Genomic DNA, 17,353 nt, shown 5'->3' on the forward strand with positions numbered 1-17,353 from the left:
TTTTTGCTATGGAAATCATCATACTAAAGTCGTGGAGTATTTGGAAGGCCAGAAACAAGTGGTTGTTTGAGCATACTCTCTAGTTGTGGGCGACTGTCTCGCCTCATTCAGGATTAAAATGAAGAGGCTTACTCTTAAAGTCCACGAGCACTTTTTGGAACACAATATTTATCTAGAATCTAGAACCCCGCCACCAGTTCCTTAACCGTGCTCCCATCATTATAATATAACATCTTGCACATACCTCTATTTCGCTTTTTAATATAATCTTTCAGTAGATGAACCCTCGTTCGCTTATGTTCCATAGGAAATGACTATACTATTACGAAACTGAGCGCACTGATCATTCTTGGACACACAAATAGAAGGGACAGGAAAATTACTGAATCAATCACGTTAGACTGTACGAACAGCAGAACTTGAAATTACTGAATTACTAGTACAAATATCAAATATGCAATGCCTCTACCTCATTTGTTTGGTGCTAGTGCTAGCTGTTCTCGATGGCCAAGAAGGCCCGTCCCCACGTTAGATTTTGGAGCTGTTGCTCCCCTTTTGCTTTTTCTTTTTTTGCCCCAGAAAGCTGGACAGCTTTTTCACGTGATACATAGCCCCTGTTTGTTTGGGCTTTTTCCAGCTTCTGGCCACCAAAAGCTGCTGCAGATCGTCAAACACCCCAGCTTTTCAGCCAGCTTCTATAAGAATCGCTTTGGTAAAAACCGTCTAAAATCAATATGAACACAAAATCGGTTGAATCGTCATGATAGTAAGAATCTGTTGCTTTCTAGATCCTGAACCCTTTCGACCACTTTATCTTCCTCCGCACGTAATCCACACAATACTCAGATTCTTCCCACAGCCAGATTCTCTCCACAGCCAGATTCTCAGAAAAGCTGGTCAGAAAAAAGCTGAACCAAATAGGCCCATAGCACTCAGAAACAGAAGATACACGACCTTTTTATGCCTTGTTTTTACGCTTTGGACTGAAAGCTCAAGATAGAAGGGACATGGAAACAGTACATGTCTATATGGTGCCGACTGTCGAGTGCTGAGTGTTCCCTAATCGCCCCCTATGATTTTTGTTTCTATTTTGGGACCCAGTCAACCCACAATGACAATGGCCCTTGATGCTCGATTGCTTTTTCTCGTTTAGGCTGGGCTCAGAGGCTGCATAACTGATTTGGTGACAAGGGATCATGGAGTAATTGAAAGAGAAATTAGTTCATTCCCATCTGATTCTCTTGTCATCAAATCAACCACATGTAGATTTTTTTTCGCGTGGTTTTCTCTGTTTCTGCATCGTGTCTGCATGTGCGGATGCGCCCCCTTGTTTTTTCCCACTGATTTTGTGGTACCTTCTCGTAATCACCAATCTAAACTTTTGTTTCCTTGGTTAGGTTATTCACAATGGGAGTTTTGTGAGAGAATCCATAACGTTAATTAGTATGTTATGTAGGATTTTTGATGACATGACACTATATTTATTATGAAATAGATGAAACTAGTTTCATCACTATAAAATCAAGATATTGGAAATCGCGTGAAACCACTATTAAGAGTAATTTGTTTCATCTCCATCTATTTCATCTAATTCTATTAGCTATTTAGATGCATCATTTAAGTCATATGTTAGCATATGAAATTGTGTTACAAAACTCTTCGTTAAGATAGCATATTTTATTTTTTTATTTTATCTTACTCTTGTTGACGTGACAATATTGGAAATAATGTGACGAAACTAGCACTAGGATCTGGGAATGACTTTATACATTTTTTGTTTGATTGGGATTTGGGAGAGGAAATTTAGGGTACTGTATTGTCTCAAAGCAGGGGCGGATCAAGGGGGATAAAGTGGGCCATGGCCCCCCTGAATTTTTGATACTACTAATATATGTAATATGTATTTTCTAGAAATAATAGAAAAATGTTAAACATAATGGACCAAAATAAATTTCGTCTGTGGGCCACTGCGCCTCCTCCCAGTCTGGCGTCCTCCACTAGCTAACACAGCTAACAAACGGGCCAAGGACTGTACACTCTAGCCGACGCCTGACGCCTCTTCCCATCCCAGTCCAGCCTCCTTCGGTCCTCCCGAATACACAGTCGCTGGTGGTTTCTTCCCGATTTCCGTTGCCGACGCCAACGACCACAGCAACACAACCTGCTTCTTCTCCTAAGACCACAACCTACTTCTTCTCCGACTACCGCGGCCACCATCACCGGCCAGCACCCCGTCCACTTCTGTCGCAGGCTCGTGCCTCACTCGTGGCGCCTGGCCAAGGAAGTTCTGTTAGGCCTCGTTTGTTTCGTTAGAATTAAATTACATTTTAATAATTATAATTTAGACAAAACTAATTAATTTCATATATTTATATATGTAATATATTTGTATATTATCTTAAATGATATGAGAGATAGTTATATACTACATTTATGTTATAACGAAGCAAGTAGAAGAGTGTGCTATAAGTTGTACATCGGAAAAATAACATGTAAATCTATAGAATCAATTTCTATCTCTCATCCAATGAATTTTAGATAGGCATATATGATAACTTTGGAAAGTGGTGGAATGTCATATTCTAAAAAAATAGGCTATTCTAATAGTAAGATTCCAATTTCTTCAAAATGAAAGGAAACAAACGAGGCCTTAGTCATTTGCTAGGAACGGAGTATTTGACCGACACAATACGATGCTACGAATGTGTATCTTGCGAGTCAAGTTTAAAAGTAAGTGAAGTCGTATTTGGTTGATATAATCAATTGGTAAGAATGCATATCAAAATTTAGATTTATAAAAAAGTAATAACCACATTTGTTGAGAATATTTTTAGCTATGAATGTAATTAAGAGAGAACTGTGTAACAAGATTAAAGATGATTGGTTGATGATATCATTATTCGGCGATTTCAGTGTCTCAAAACTAGAAAGATACAATTGACTTGTCAACATAAACTTAACCGTATGTTTATTTATTTTATTTATATAGTTATCTTGAACACTTATATCATGTATTGATATGAAACTACTTCAACTTTATGCAACAATAGTTTTTTATAGTCTTGATTGATTTTGTCATGAGGTGTTTTGGCTCCTCTCTAAATTCTTATCCTGCGTCCGCCACGTTCTCAAAGCCTCTGTATATCATGGCTTTAAACTTTTAATATGGAGATAAGTGATATATATCTATAAGAACTCCCAGCTTTTAAAAAATATGACCTATCTAAAAAGCCATACTTTAAGAAAAACTCATGGCAATTATGTATGGTCGCACTTGATTCCACGTCATTAACTATCGTTTTGTGTCAGGAAACTACGTAGTACTTGTTACAAAAAGTTTCACATGTGATCAATCCCAACTGGTGGCAGTTATTGCCTAAGGGTCGCACCCCTTGGGGACCCTGTGTACTACACTATATATACATCTATCTCTGCAACAAAGAATCAATCCTCTGCCATTTTGTCTCTGTCCTTTTCATTTGCCACTGAGCACTGCAGTATATTGTAACACGTTATCAGCACTGTCTCAAGGAGAAATCAGAGAAGGGAAAGAGGAAGAACACGCTGTTCTTGACAAGAACAGCAAGATCGATCTACACATCAACAGCAAGATGCATAATGATGACAACTCGACGGAAGAGGAATTATGCCTTGTGGACAGTTGTACCACAAACTCTATACTTAGGGAGATCAAATACTTTCAGACTCTTAAGAAAAGAGATGGGAAAGTTTTGACCATCGCCGGACGCGATGCAGTGATAGTTGGCTCTGGTCGAGCAACTATTACACTCCCCATGGGTACTGAAATTGTGATCGAGGATGCATTATTGTATCCTGATTCTACACGTACCCTCCTAAGTTTTAGAGATATCCGGCAAAATGGATTTCATATTGAAACCCATGATGAAAATCAAGAAGAGTTTCTCTTCTTGACCAAGCCGAATAAATATGGCAAGCGCATATGCGAGAAAATTCCATCACTCACGTCCGGGTTGTACTATACATATATTAAGAGCAATGCACATGTTGCATATAAGGTAATTTTCCAAGATGTTGATGCATTCCAAATTTGGCATGATCGACTTGGTCATCCTGGCGTAGGGATGATGAGGAAAATTACAGGCAATTCAATTGGCCATAATCTGCCCACAACAAGTTTTCCCAAATCTCAGGATTTTGTTTGCACCGCATGTGCAACTGGGAAACTTATTTTGAGACCATCATATCTCAAAATTAAAGCTGAACCGCTTAAATTCCTTGAAAGGATTCAAGGAGATATTTGTGGGCCAATTATGCCAACTTCTGGGCCGTTCAGGTATTTCATGGTACTGATTGACGCATCTACTAGATGGTCACATGTGTGTTTACTATCAACACGCAACCATGCATTTGCCAAGATAATGTCACAAATTATCAAGTTAAAGGCAAATTTTCCTGAACACCGGATTAGTTCAATCCGAATGGACAATGCTGCTGAATTCAAATCTCAGGCCTTCAATGATTATTGTATGGCGCTGGGGATTCAAGTACAGCACTCGGTACCGTATGTCCACACCCAGAATGGTTTGGCTGAGTCACTAATCAAGAGGATTAAACTCATAGCAAGGCCATTATTGATGAATTGCAAATTGCCTTCGTCGTGTTGGGGTCATGCAGTTCTGCACGCTGCTGACCTTATACAATTACGACCAACTGCATACCATTCAACATCCCCAATACAAATGGTACGTGGAAATCCTCCAAGTATTTCCCATTTGCGTAAATTTGGATGTTGTGTATACATTCCAATCTCACCACCTCAGAGAACAGCTATGGGCCCACACAGGAAAGTGGGGATCTATGTGGGATTTCAATCTCCGTCGATCATTAAGTATTTAGAACCCTTAACAGGGGATCTATTTACAGCCCGTTTTGCTGACTCTATCTTTGATGAGGAACATTTCCCGGCATTAGAGGGAGAATTTAAGTACCAAAAAGAATGCCAGGAAATAAATTGGAATACTCAAAGTGTTCCAGGTTCTGATCCACGTACTTCAGAAACTGAACTGCAAGTTCAGAAAATTATACATTTGCAAAGACTTGCAAATGAACTGCCAGATGCATTCACTAATTACAAAGGTGTCACTAAATCATTCATTCCTGCTAGGAATGCACCAGAAAGAGTGGAAGTACCGAATAAGGCCACTCAACTCCTAGAGAGGAGAAGTATGGTGAATAAGCGCTGTTCTGTTGCTAAAAAGCAAAGAACAATAGTGAATGCAAAAGGACACCAATATGATACAATGTATCATGTGGATTGTGATGATCCACAACCCAGCTCGGATGTGCACATAACCGAGGCTGGGACATCGGAAAATCCTGGACACATCAATTTGGGAAATTCTGATGAGTCTCTAAGGAATGATGAAATTGCCATCAACTATGTTGAGACTGGTGAAACATATGATAGAAAAGCTACCAATGTCGACATATACTTCTCCGAGCAGATTGCTGAGGACCTTCAAAATGATCTAGATCCAAAGACCATGGCAGAGTGCAGTAAGCGCTCGGATTGGATCAAATGGAAGGCAGCAATCGAAGCGGAGTTAGCCTCGCTTTACAAAAGAGAAGTTTTCTCTGCTGTAATACCTACACCACGTGATATCTTCCCTGTGGGATATAAGTGGGTTTTCATTCGGAAACGAAATGAAAATGGTGAGGTAGTGAGATACAAAGCAAGGCTAGTAGCACAAGGGTTTACGCAAAGACCCGGCGTTGATTTCAACGAAACCTATTCACCAGTCATGAGTGCAATAACATTCCGATATTTAATATCTTTAGCAGTGCAAAATCGTCTATCTTTGCAGTTGATGGACGTAGTGACCGCATATCTCTATGGGTCACTGGATTCTGATATATACATGAAAGTTCCTGATGGAATAGATATACCGAATCCAAAGGCGAAGCGCAACATGTATTGTGTAAAGTTGTAGAAGTCATTATATGGCTTAAAACAATCGGGCAGAATGTGGTACAACCGATTGAGTGAATTCCTTTTGCGTAAGGGATACACGAAAAATGATGATTGCCCGTGCGTCTTCATCAAAAGATCCAAAGTGGGATTCTGTATCATATCAGTTTATGTTGATGACCTTAACATCATAGGAAATAAACTTGATATTGATGAAGCACGTCATCATTTAACGACGGAATTTGAGATGAAGGATTTGGGTAAAACCAAATTTTGCTTAGGTCTACAACTTGAGCATTTACCTTCTGGAATCCTTGTACATCAAAGTACATATACCCAAAAGGTATTGGAAAAATTCAATATGCATATGTCTTATCCTTCAAAGACTCCTATGGTGGTCAGATCTTTGGATTTAAAGAAAGATCCATTCAGACCACGGGATGATGAGGAACAGACATTGGGACCGGAGTTCCCATATCTCAGTGCTATTGGTGCATTGATGTATCTTGCTAACAATACCCGGCCGGATATTGCTTTTGCAGTAAATTTGTTAGCAAGGCACAGTTCTGCCCCAACGAAAAGACACTGGGTTGGCATTAAGAATATTTTCAGATACCTAAATGGCACAAAGGATCTAGGACTCTTTTACAAGAGAAGTAATGATCCTAGTTTAATTGGGTATACAGATGCCGGCTATTTATCTGATCCCCACAATGGCCGATCGCAAACAGGATTCGTATTCTTACAAGGTGGAACTGCCATCTCGTGGAAATCGTCTAAGCAGACTTTGGTGACCACGTCCACCAACCATTCTGAAATAATTGCATTATTTGAAGCATCACGTGAATGTGTATGGCTTCGTAGAATGGTGAATCATATACTCACAACTTGTGGTATTGGTTCTCTTGACTCACCAACAATTATCTATGAAGATAATTCAGCTTGTGTTGTTCAGATGGATACAGGTTATATCAAGAGCAATATCAATAAGCATATTTCTCCTAAACTGTTTTATCCCCATGAACTTCAAGAAAAAGGGGATATAAACATCTTGCAAACAAAGTCTTGTGATAATCTTGCAGATCTATTCACAAAATCTCTACCATACTCTACATTTCAGAAATGTGTTGAGGGGATTGGTATGAGGAGACTTAAGTGCTTGCAAGGTTCAGGGGGAGTAATTCCCCATGATATATGACCTGTATTGAACCATCATATTACACTCTTTTCTTTGTATGAGTTTTGCCTTGCTAAGGTTTTCTCATCCAAAGTTTTTAACGAGGTAATATCAACAAAGCTATATGCTTCATCATTGATTTTCCCCACAGGGGTTTTTATACATGATGATTACAAGCATATTTTTTCTTTTGGAGACAATGTGAGATTATTCTCATTATCCAAAAGATATTGTGTACTCCTTATTTTTCCCACAGGGTTTTTGAGGAGATAAGATAAATTGCAGATGATCAAACGGTTTTGGGTTGATCAAGGGGGAGTGTTACAAAAAGTTTCACATGTGATCAATCCCAACTGGTGGCAGTTATTGCCTAAGGGTCGCACCCCTTGGGGACCCTGTTACTACACTATATATACATCTATCTCTGCAACAAAGAATCAATCCTCTGCCATTTTGTCTCTGTCCTTTTCATTTGCCACTGAGCACTGCAGTATATTGTAACAGTACTCTTTGTTATCGAATTTGACGACGTGCGAAATTACGGCTTGGTAGGAGATAGGCCACGCACTTCCACTAACGGTCTTTCTCTCTCTCTTTATTTTGCTCCAATGAAGTCTTTGTGCGTACCTCTTTTACTATTAATAATTTGGCAATAGGAGCAAAAGGCCATGTTCAGTAGCGAAGCTAGCAAATATTTTATCGGGGTCATCAGTATTAACTACTAGATCTTTACTATAGAACTTTTGTTATTAACACTGTTTTCTATTAGATATTCAAAAAATTACCGGGGTCAGCTGACCCCAAAATAAGGGCTGGCTCCGCCCCTGGCCATGTTGGTGCTGATTTGACACCAATTACTAGAATGAACTAACTAGCGGTACTTTCATAGACGACACGGACGATCAACGATTCGGGGACACACGGTCTGCGACCTCGCTGCAGGAGCGACTTTTCTGTGTCAGGTGGTCTTAGGGTTGGCAAACCACTCAAGATACCTTTAGACGACGTAGAGTCAAATAAAGTTCAAGATCTTTAGAGCACCGAATCACCTCTATGATGACAACCACCTATTTGGGACCAAACAACAACGAAGCCTAGGGCATTCTCGTGATGGACAATACATTGGGTTCAGCTCTGCATGGACGGTGGCGAGGGTCACCGGGGCTTTTGGCGGTGCTCCCTACGACGACATGGACTGTCCGCGGCTCAGAGCCGAACGGTCCACGACCCTGCTGTGGGAATGGATCTTCCCTGCGCGCTGGCTAGACGATCTGGGTCAGCAGGTCACCCGGGACGACCCAGACGATGTAGAGTCGCCTAGGAATTGAGATATCAAGATTCAATTTCAATTCGAGGATCAGATCTTGAATGAAATGGATAGGATCGTCTTCGGGTCGACAGGCCACCCAAGGCGGATCTAGACAACGTATAATCAATTAGGGGTGGAGGTGGATATGCAAAAAACTACAACTAAAGCTACGTTACACCTACTGCTAGGGCAGGAAAGGTAAGTAAAGCAGATTGGTTCGATTGGAATGTGTTCAGGGGTTCTCAATTGGTCGTACCCCTTTATATTTATAGACGAGGAGGTCAGAACCTATTCCTAGGCGATAACCAACAGATCCCACATGATTAGATGGATAACCACATATGTGATAAGGATGATCACCCGAGTTAATCTGATTGCGGGGTGTGCGGACTGTTCGGGCCCTCGGGTCGGACCGTCCGCTTATTTTGGTGCTCAACACATGCCCTTGCCTTTCGGAGGAGCTTGACGAACCAAAAGCACCAGCACACTTCGGAAAAAATAGATCTCATGAGTTATTTTGTTCCCGAAGTAAGGACTCAGCTCGATGCAAGTCGTCCACTCTTGTGATCAGATAATATAAATATTTGATGCACAGAGGCCGTTTTGGATTTCATCTTCTTCGGTCATCTCTACCTGATCAACATGTTAATGGGCAAAAACTTGTGGTGCACCCAGCCCGAATAAGCAAGCGGATTCGACCAATAATATGGATTCATCGTCGTACCACCCCAAACTTGAGTAGGACAACACATCGACGATGAATAGACTAGAAAGCACCATGACATCCCTAGAGTAAAATGACCAGGCGTCTTGGTTGTACCACTTTTTGGGCCGATTTAGTCGGCCTTTGCTTTCGCACAGATCACCCTTTTGACTTTGTTCGTTTTACTGTCCGGTCATGTGGAACAACCTTCTTCGTATATTTAGCAAGCAACTGATTAAAAGTAGGGCAGACTCTGCTCAGCCGACCAAATGTCTTGAAAGTGTTTTGCTCCCTAGTAACTATTTTAGTACGTTGTGGTCTGACGTTTTGAGGTCGCTGTTGCTTCTGGTTGTCCGCGGATTATCCGACCTTCATGGCCGGACTGTCCATGACTATCCCGGACAGCCTTAGTGTCTGTACTGTCTGGCATACGTAGGATAGGTGACCATGATCGGGTATCCGATCGTGTTTGCTCCCCGAGCATCTGTCCTACCCTTTGGATGGAGATATAAGCTTAGCGCGATGATTATATAGGATTCATTGGCCATATCAGCCACTGAGAGCAAAGATGTTTATTCAACTATAAAACTTGCTCACATGGAAGAAACACACAATAGCCAACTCAATGATGTATAAGCTCCAGTATTGGCTATACTAACAAATGAACCATTTTCTTGAAACTATTCGGCAACACAGATTATGTAGTCTGCAATTAAGCAATAACCAAATAGTGATAAGAAAATATTATAAGCATGTTCATCCCATGAATAAATATGACTAAAGCAAATTATAGCAAGAATCATAACTACCAACAACTGAAATACTTTGGCTTCATATGAGCAGCAACATATCGCAACTATCAACATGCATAATAATTCAGTTGCAGTCCTCCAAAATACAAAGATGCATATGAAGCAAAATGATGCCATGAAGGATAACCGAACATACCTTGGGATGAACTGCACGGCATACTGATATATGGCATGGCTGAAAAATATGGATGATGCAATGACCAATAGCTTTTCTGACTTGGGGCAAACCTTTCACCCAAACATCCTGTACTTGCTTTCTTCCTTTTTGTCTACTTTCACTCCACCTATTTCTAAAGCATCATCCTTACCTGATCTTGAGAACTCTCGTTAGGAGACCATGTCATGCCTCTCCTTTTCAACTCTTGTACACCGAGTTTTCCTAGCCTCTCGTTGTGCCAGACTGATAATCCGAGTGGGCTTCTCAATTGTGAATTAGTGTTGGACAACGATACGTCTTCCTTAATCTTTAGCACATTAGGCTTCTTAAGTTTAGATCTAATACCAGGACTATCGCTAGCTGATTTCTCTATTGTTTGGGCACTACTATCCGAAGTATCTAATACTTCATTCGGCTCTGTAATGCATGAATTCAGATCTAAACGTTTGGCTTATATATTATCCCTGTTCACCACATAAACTTGCTTGACCACTCTATTCTTATTTTGAGCTCTAGGCCGATTCTTAGAAATAAAACGATCTTTGTTATATGATTATTTCTCAAAAATTAGAATTGCTATGAGCTTAATACTCTATGTTATATGGTCTAAAATATGAAGAACAATAAGCATTTGAATCATACCAGCCCCAATATGGATAAGGATGAAAGTACGAAGGAGATGAACCGTATTGCATTGGCATTGGTAGCCCAAGAGGAGGATATGTTGCTGATGCATGAAACCCTTCTCACCAATCCTGATTTCTAGATTTGCGCTTTGAAGGTGATCTTGATGACTTCGAAGGTGCTCACGATGACTTAGCATTGCCAGCTCAACACCCTTTGCCTTGATTTGCTTGTGATATTTAGCCAGAAGTTGCTCAAAATTAATGTTTGGCCTTTTATACTTTTGTTTATCAATACTTTCAGCTCCAAAACATTTAAATTTGGGCATATCTGGTTTACCATGCCCCACGACGCCTCCAAGTAACCACTCCGCATGACAGATTTGGCACGCGAGGGTCACCAATGATAACATTTTTTCCTTTGTCTTTTGTCGACCGAACATGGCCGAACCAAGTCTTTCTTGTCCACCGGTCCAATGTCTCGATAGGGACAAATTGTCTATCAACATTCATTTACCAGCGATTGTATTTGTCGACAGAATACATTACAATCATTAGTGTTACGAAGAAACGAGCCATGCCATTTACAATATACGCACCTTTTGAATTCCTCCATAGGAGGAATTGTGTGCCACAATTTAATGTTGCTATTCTTAAGTAGCTCATCAAATATTTTATCACACTTAACAACATTAAATGTGAACTTAACTTTCCCCATTTGTGCTGAATGCAGGGGAGGGCGAGCATTAGATTTGGCCTTAACAGGACAAACAAGCTCAGTGACCTGTAATTTTTTCAGCTTCACAGGAGCTAAAAGGCATTTGGCCTCATGCGCAGGTGATGACATGCTACGACTATGGTGTGCTATAGATGGGGTGGAGCATGAAAATTGTGCTTGACGGGCCGTAGGGTGGTCTACGTATGCACACCCGGACTATTCGATTGTGCTAGGCATCGGCTACGAGCCTTGTGGTAGGCTTAGTGGCATAAGGTGCTGGACAGTCCATTGGAGGGTCGGACGATCCATGATCGTGCGTGGACTATCCGGCCATGCCTAGAGCCGATCTATCGTGTAGTGAGGATGGTGGTAGCATTTTCTCTGGATATGAGTTCATCGTCATATCCTAATATGGCTGAGACCGAGAGGCCCCATTTGTTGCCGATGTATTTGACACAATTATTTTAGTGGCCAATTTATGTGACAAAAATCAGGTGTATGAGTTTTTTTTCTAATATATGTGTCATATTCTCCATATCCTCCATTATACTTTTAATTCGATTATCAAAAGAAATTTGATAGATTGAATATCGGCTAATGACATGGTGATACTTACAATAGGGAGCTACAGTAAGGTTGTTAGAGAATCACGCTTTATTTTCCTCTCCTTGACGACCTTTTGGTAGCTATCTATCCTGAAGTGTGAGAGGTACCACTTCTCCATCATCTTGTCTTTCTGAGCCTTTTATCGCTGGAACTCCTCGTCCAGCCTCTTCATGTGGTCTTCTAATTTCTCATCCTCAGCGGCCGACGAGTTAGTCAGCCTTGTGATGATGTCTGGGCAATATTGTTGTGATCTTTATGATCGACCATTGTGGCCGATCTAATAGGTAAAACTTAATAGGTCTAATCTAATAGATCAGATGTGATAGATCCAATCTTTACGTTCCTAGCAGAGTCACCAAAAAGTGGGTTAACGCTGATTTGACACCAATCACTAGAATGAACCACCTGACGGTACTATTAAGAGAGTTGGCCACAATAATCTAGATTGAGACTTGCAACTTCGCCGGATTACTGTGGCCAACTCACTTGACAATGACCCTGTTTCTTAGCCCCCCATATCTCATTAGTTTAGTGAGTTTCATATTTAACTTGTCCTATTGGCAAGAGTCCATAGATAGATGGTTCTCTAGATTATGGGCGTGTTTGGTTCGGCTTTTTTCTGGCCAGCTTATCTGAAAAGCTGGCTGTGGAGAAAAGCTGGCTGTTGGGAAAAGCTGGTGGTTAGAATTTAGGTGTTTGGTTCGCCAGCTGTGCAGAAAAGTTGTTCGTCAGAATCTACGTGTTTGGATACAGATTCTCAAATTGCAGATTCTGTTCGAACAAACGATAAAATGAAACCCATAACACATAAGTTCATTACAAAATAATTAGTGGAGTTGATTACATCATAAGTACCGTTACAATTGCACTAAGTCAACTACGCCACTAATGCATTTGCAATTGCATCTCGAAAATCACTCATGTCTAACTCATCAGATGTGCTAGTACTACTCTCACCTGCAGGTAGATCATGACTTAGGCTATTAGGTCCTACTTCATCAAAATCTCTATCGTGTAGAGCACTATCTCTAATGAAGTTATGCAGTGTCATACATGCAATAATTATCTTCGATTGTTTCTCAAGCGAAAATGAAGGGAGACTTAATAGAATTCTCCACTTCATTTTTAGCACCCCAAATGATCGCTCAATAACATTTCGTAGGGATGAGTGCGCATAGTTGAATACTTCTTTACTCCCAATAGGTTGCCTCGCATTTTGCCATTCCGTAATGTGGTACTTCTGCCCCTTATAAGGTGCAAGGTACCCCTTTCTATTTGGATAACCCGAATCGACAAGATAGTATTTACCTGCACAAACTCAAAATACAAATGTTACGTATATGTGACATAAAATAGTATTGTATTCTACAAATGTACAAAATATTTATATACCTTCCGGTGGATGGGGGAACCTGTCCGCATAAGTTATTAAAGTATCCTGTAGTACTCTTGTGTCATGTACGGAACCTGGCCAGCCTGTCACCACAAATGTGAACCTCATATCGAAGTCACATACGGCCATTACATTCTGCGACGTGTAACCGTGTCGGCCAATATATTTCGCTTGTTCTGAAGCCGGGACTGCCGCTGGAAAGTGACTACCATCTATTGCGCCTATGCAATCCTTGAAGTGTGGCCAAAACCTCGCCTCTCGCAAACGATGATGAATCTCGACGAATTGTGGGTCTTTCGGCTTGATTATGTCAGATGACATCTTATAAAGTGCATTAAGGACATCACTATACTTGCGGCTAATTGTTTCCAATGAGTGACCAAATTTATTTCTGATCTGCCTAAACGATTGTGGACCCCCACATGCCCACAAGAATATGCCAAGAGCTTCCATAGTACTGACACCCCTGCTTGGAAGCAGACCATAATTTTGTACCAACGTGTCATGCAATCGTCTAAAAACAGTTCTTCGCATGCGAAACATGTCAAAACAGTCGTTACTAATCTCCAACGTTCTTTGAACCCATTGAATACCAGATTCGACCAATGTTCTTCTAGGAGCCTGACTGAAATGCCTGCCCCAAATGTCTACAGCATATAGAGCAACAAGCATTTCTCCATCTGTTTCATCATGAGATGTGTGTGCATCCATTTCATCATCAGATGTGTGTGCATCCATTTCATCATCATATGTGTGTTCATAAGGATCACACATCTGCATGGACACAACCAAGAGCCACAATTTCATATGCAACCACAGTTTATAAAACACATATAAAGAAGCCGAACAGTTTACAGGCATATGAAGTTCACAGATTCACATAGCTCACAAAGTTACAGCTCTGATTATTCTAATACATGTTCAACTCGAATATTTGGAAAATTGTTTGAAAGCGAAAATGATACGTACGAAAACTAACACGACATGACTCATTAAGCAGACACAACTAACATAATACTGAACATATAAGCCTCAGTTGTCGGACCAGCAACATATACTGAAACGACATGACTGATGAAAACACATAACCAACGATAATAGTAAACATGTAGGCCTCTGTTGTCGGACGTCCACCAGCTAAGTGCTCTTTTTAGTTTCTAACGCGTAAGCATTGCGAAGCCAAGCGATTCTTCCTTCTTTTGTCTCCAAGGTTGCAAAAACATCTCTATACTTCTTCTGAATCAGAAGATGAGTCGCAAACAAATGTAGTTCGCTCCCTTCTGGTGATCCATCTTCCTTGACTTGTTGCATCTGCTTTTTAAGCTCTATTCGAACTGGGTCATTGTCAGAAGAGGTAATGGACTTGTTTGTGGTCAATGAGCGGGACTCAAAAGCCTCCACAAGTCTTTTCATGTACTCTTCCCTCGAATCTTTTTTCTTCTTTGGTTTTGGGGAATCATGGCGCATCTTACGCTTCCCAGTAGCATTTGTGCAGGGGTCAGGTGTGCTGTTTTCACCCCCACCTAAAGTGTATTCCAAATGATCATCAGAAGATGAATTAGCATCCTCGACGCCAGGAACCAGGGTTCTTTCATTTGTGCAGACAATGGGTCCAAACATAACCTTTAGCTCGTCCTCATTCTCTAGGGGGCTGTTTTGAACATAATACAACCTGGCATTGTCTGCACCAATTCGTAGTCCTACTTTTAGATGGCCAATACTAAGGTTAGTCTACGAAAAAAAGATGAACTTACTTCATTTTGCTTGGTCCACCACTCATCTGGCGCACTGATTGAACCAGTATGAGGGTCTCGACCAAGACCTGTAGCCCTTTCATTAAGAGTTTTCCACTGGGTGAACATTCTCTTCAACGAATCCCACCTATTCTTCATTTGATCCCTGGTGTAAGTGCGACCAGTGCGTTCCTTAAACTTCCTTATGAGGTTAGCATACCCTTCTGCATTTAGAAATTGTTGTGGCCTGTTCCGAGCATTGACCTCTTCTACACAAATTTCTGTGTAAATTTTTGTTGCTCTACTATCCCACTTTGCAATCACTTTGCCGGACTTGTCCATCTAGTGCATAACAAGTATATAGTTTTCAACATACGTAGTAGTGGTCTCGGATTAAAAACAACAAAAAAGATGAAGAATATACTGGCCATATTATGTTCAGATAATACCATAAGTACTAAGATTCCAATTTGCTTAATTACACAACAAGAACCTTAAATAAACTGGTACTAGACACAAAATGACAGGGAACACATTTACAGCAGCCCATTAACCAAAAGAACAAACTGATTCCCTGTTTCCCTACGCCCTTAGTACACAAAAGCTAAGGGACTTCATCCCTGTTATTCAAACACCTAACTCCAAGGTTCACTCCCTTCTACCTTAAACATCATTGTCACTAAATGAAGGCATCTGATCGGAGTCATATTCAACACCCCAGAAGTTTTGGAAATGCCCCGCAAAGTCCCAATGTGGAGTAAGGTCGTCGTCAGATGGGGGTGGTGACGACAAGGTAGAAGGTTCATAGCTGCTGTCAACCGGGATGTTTACGTTGTTCACGATGTCCAAATGCTCTTGCAACACCAGAGAGTCTTGCTCCAGCATGCAAGCTATCTCCTCCAAAGCTACACGAAGTTTGGTAGCATCAAATGAGGTCAACCCGCGTCCAGGACGGATTGTTTCCCTCGCTACGGAAAATATCTTGTCCGAAATCTCTTGCATCCGTCCAATTGCCTTGTCGGCTATGGAGTCTGCTGAATCCATCTGATGTGGATTTATTAGGTCGTTAGTATACCAGACATGGGGACTATCTACACAAATTAGGCGTACTTACATGTCCACTGCCTAGGCTGGTGACAAAGGAGGGTACAACTACGACTAATTACTAGTCTCCTATGCACTAATAACAATACGAAGACAGTATGAACGGATTTACCAGACACCGTGAACATATTTGCAACTGGATCTTGGAAAACATACACAACAATCTTAAAATTGTAAAGCAGTAAGAGGGATGGAAAAATTGATGTGAACATCACCTTCGTAGGAGAGGAGATTGTGATGCAACAGAGACAAACACCGAACTCCACGAGATCTGAACATCAAATATCAGATGATATTCGTTACTAAGCAGTTCACAAATTTGCTTCATTGCATGGCCAAGTTTTCATGCAACCTAGACCCTAATCAGTTCATGGGGATTACCGGATCCGTATACCCTAAACCCTAAGCAGTACATGGGGAATACCGGATCCGTAACAGCGCTTAGGGGATGAGACGATTAATGTACCTGCGATTACGAGGAGTTCGGAAACTGGACGACTCCAACCTTGTGGACGAAATGGCGGCGGCGCGGCCCAAACCCTAGCGACGTCAACGGTCAGGGAGGTTTGCGATAGGAGGCAGCCGGGGACGAGCGGAGACGGAACGGAATGCAGGAATGTACCTGAGAAGCGAATACCGCGGAAGGGAGTGTGGTCGAGGTCCCCGACCCGATGCGGCGGAGGAGGAGGCGGCAGCCGACGGAGAGCTGAGGCGCGGAGACGACGCGTCGCTCGGGCGGCGGATGTGGAAACCCTCGCGAGTAAGGCCGGCTTGCAGCGGAAGCGTCGCTCGGGCGGCTTTTGGGTTTCCTGAAGGCGTGCGGCTTCTGTGAGAAGCGCGACCGCCAGAAGCTGGCCAGAAGCTAGGCGTTTGGCCGCGGCTTCAGCTTCTGGCGGCCAGAAGCCGCCCAGAATCCCAACCAAACACACACTATGCACCGCAGCTTGCGATGATAATGAGTTATGATTCAAATGCTTCTTCACAAAATGTTAGGTCCTTAAATAAATTTTAGTTTAAAAATGAATATAAATAAAATTCGATCCTAATGTGATCTGATCATTAAACCTT

At 41.5% G+C, this 17,353-nt stretch overlaps 1 long non-coding RNA gene across 1 annotated transcript; it reads right to left on the reverse strand.

Annotated features, from left to right (window-relative positions):
* Window positions 1–12,955: 12,955 nt before the first annotated feature.
* On the reverse strand, window positions 12,956–13,552 carry LOC103635066 (uncharacterized). The gene is made up of 2 exons (XR_004851947.1): window positions 13,448–13,552; window positions 12,956–13,363 (listed from the first exon to the last, which is right to left on the reverse strand). It is a non-coding gene; the product is annotated as an uncharacterized lncRNA (long non-coding RNA).
* Between the last annotated feature and the right edge of the window lie 3,801 nt (window positions 13,553–17,353).

This window comes from Zea mays, chromosome 8 (assembly GCF_902167145.1).
Source record: "Zea mays cultivar B73 chromosome 8, Zm-B73-REFERENCE-NAM-5.0, whole genome shotgun sequence".
Classification (NCBI taxonomy): domain Eukaryota; kingdom Viridiplantae; phylum Streptophyta; class Magnoliopsida; order Poales; family Poaceae; genus Zea; species Zea mays.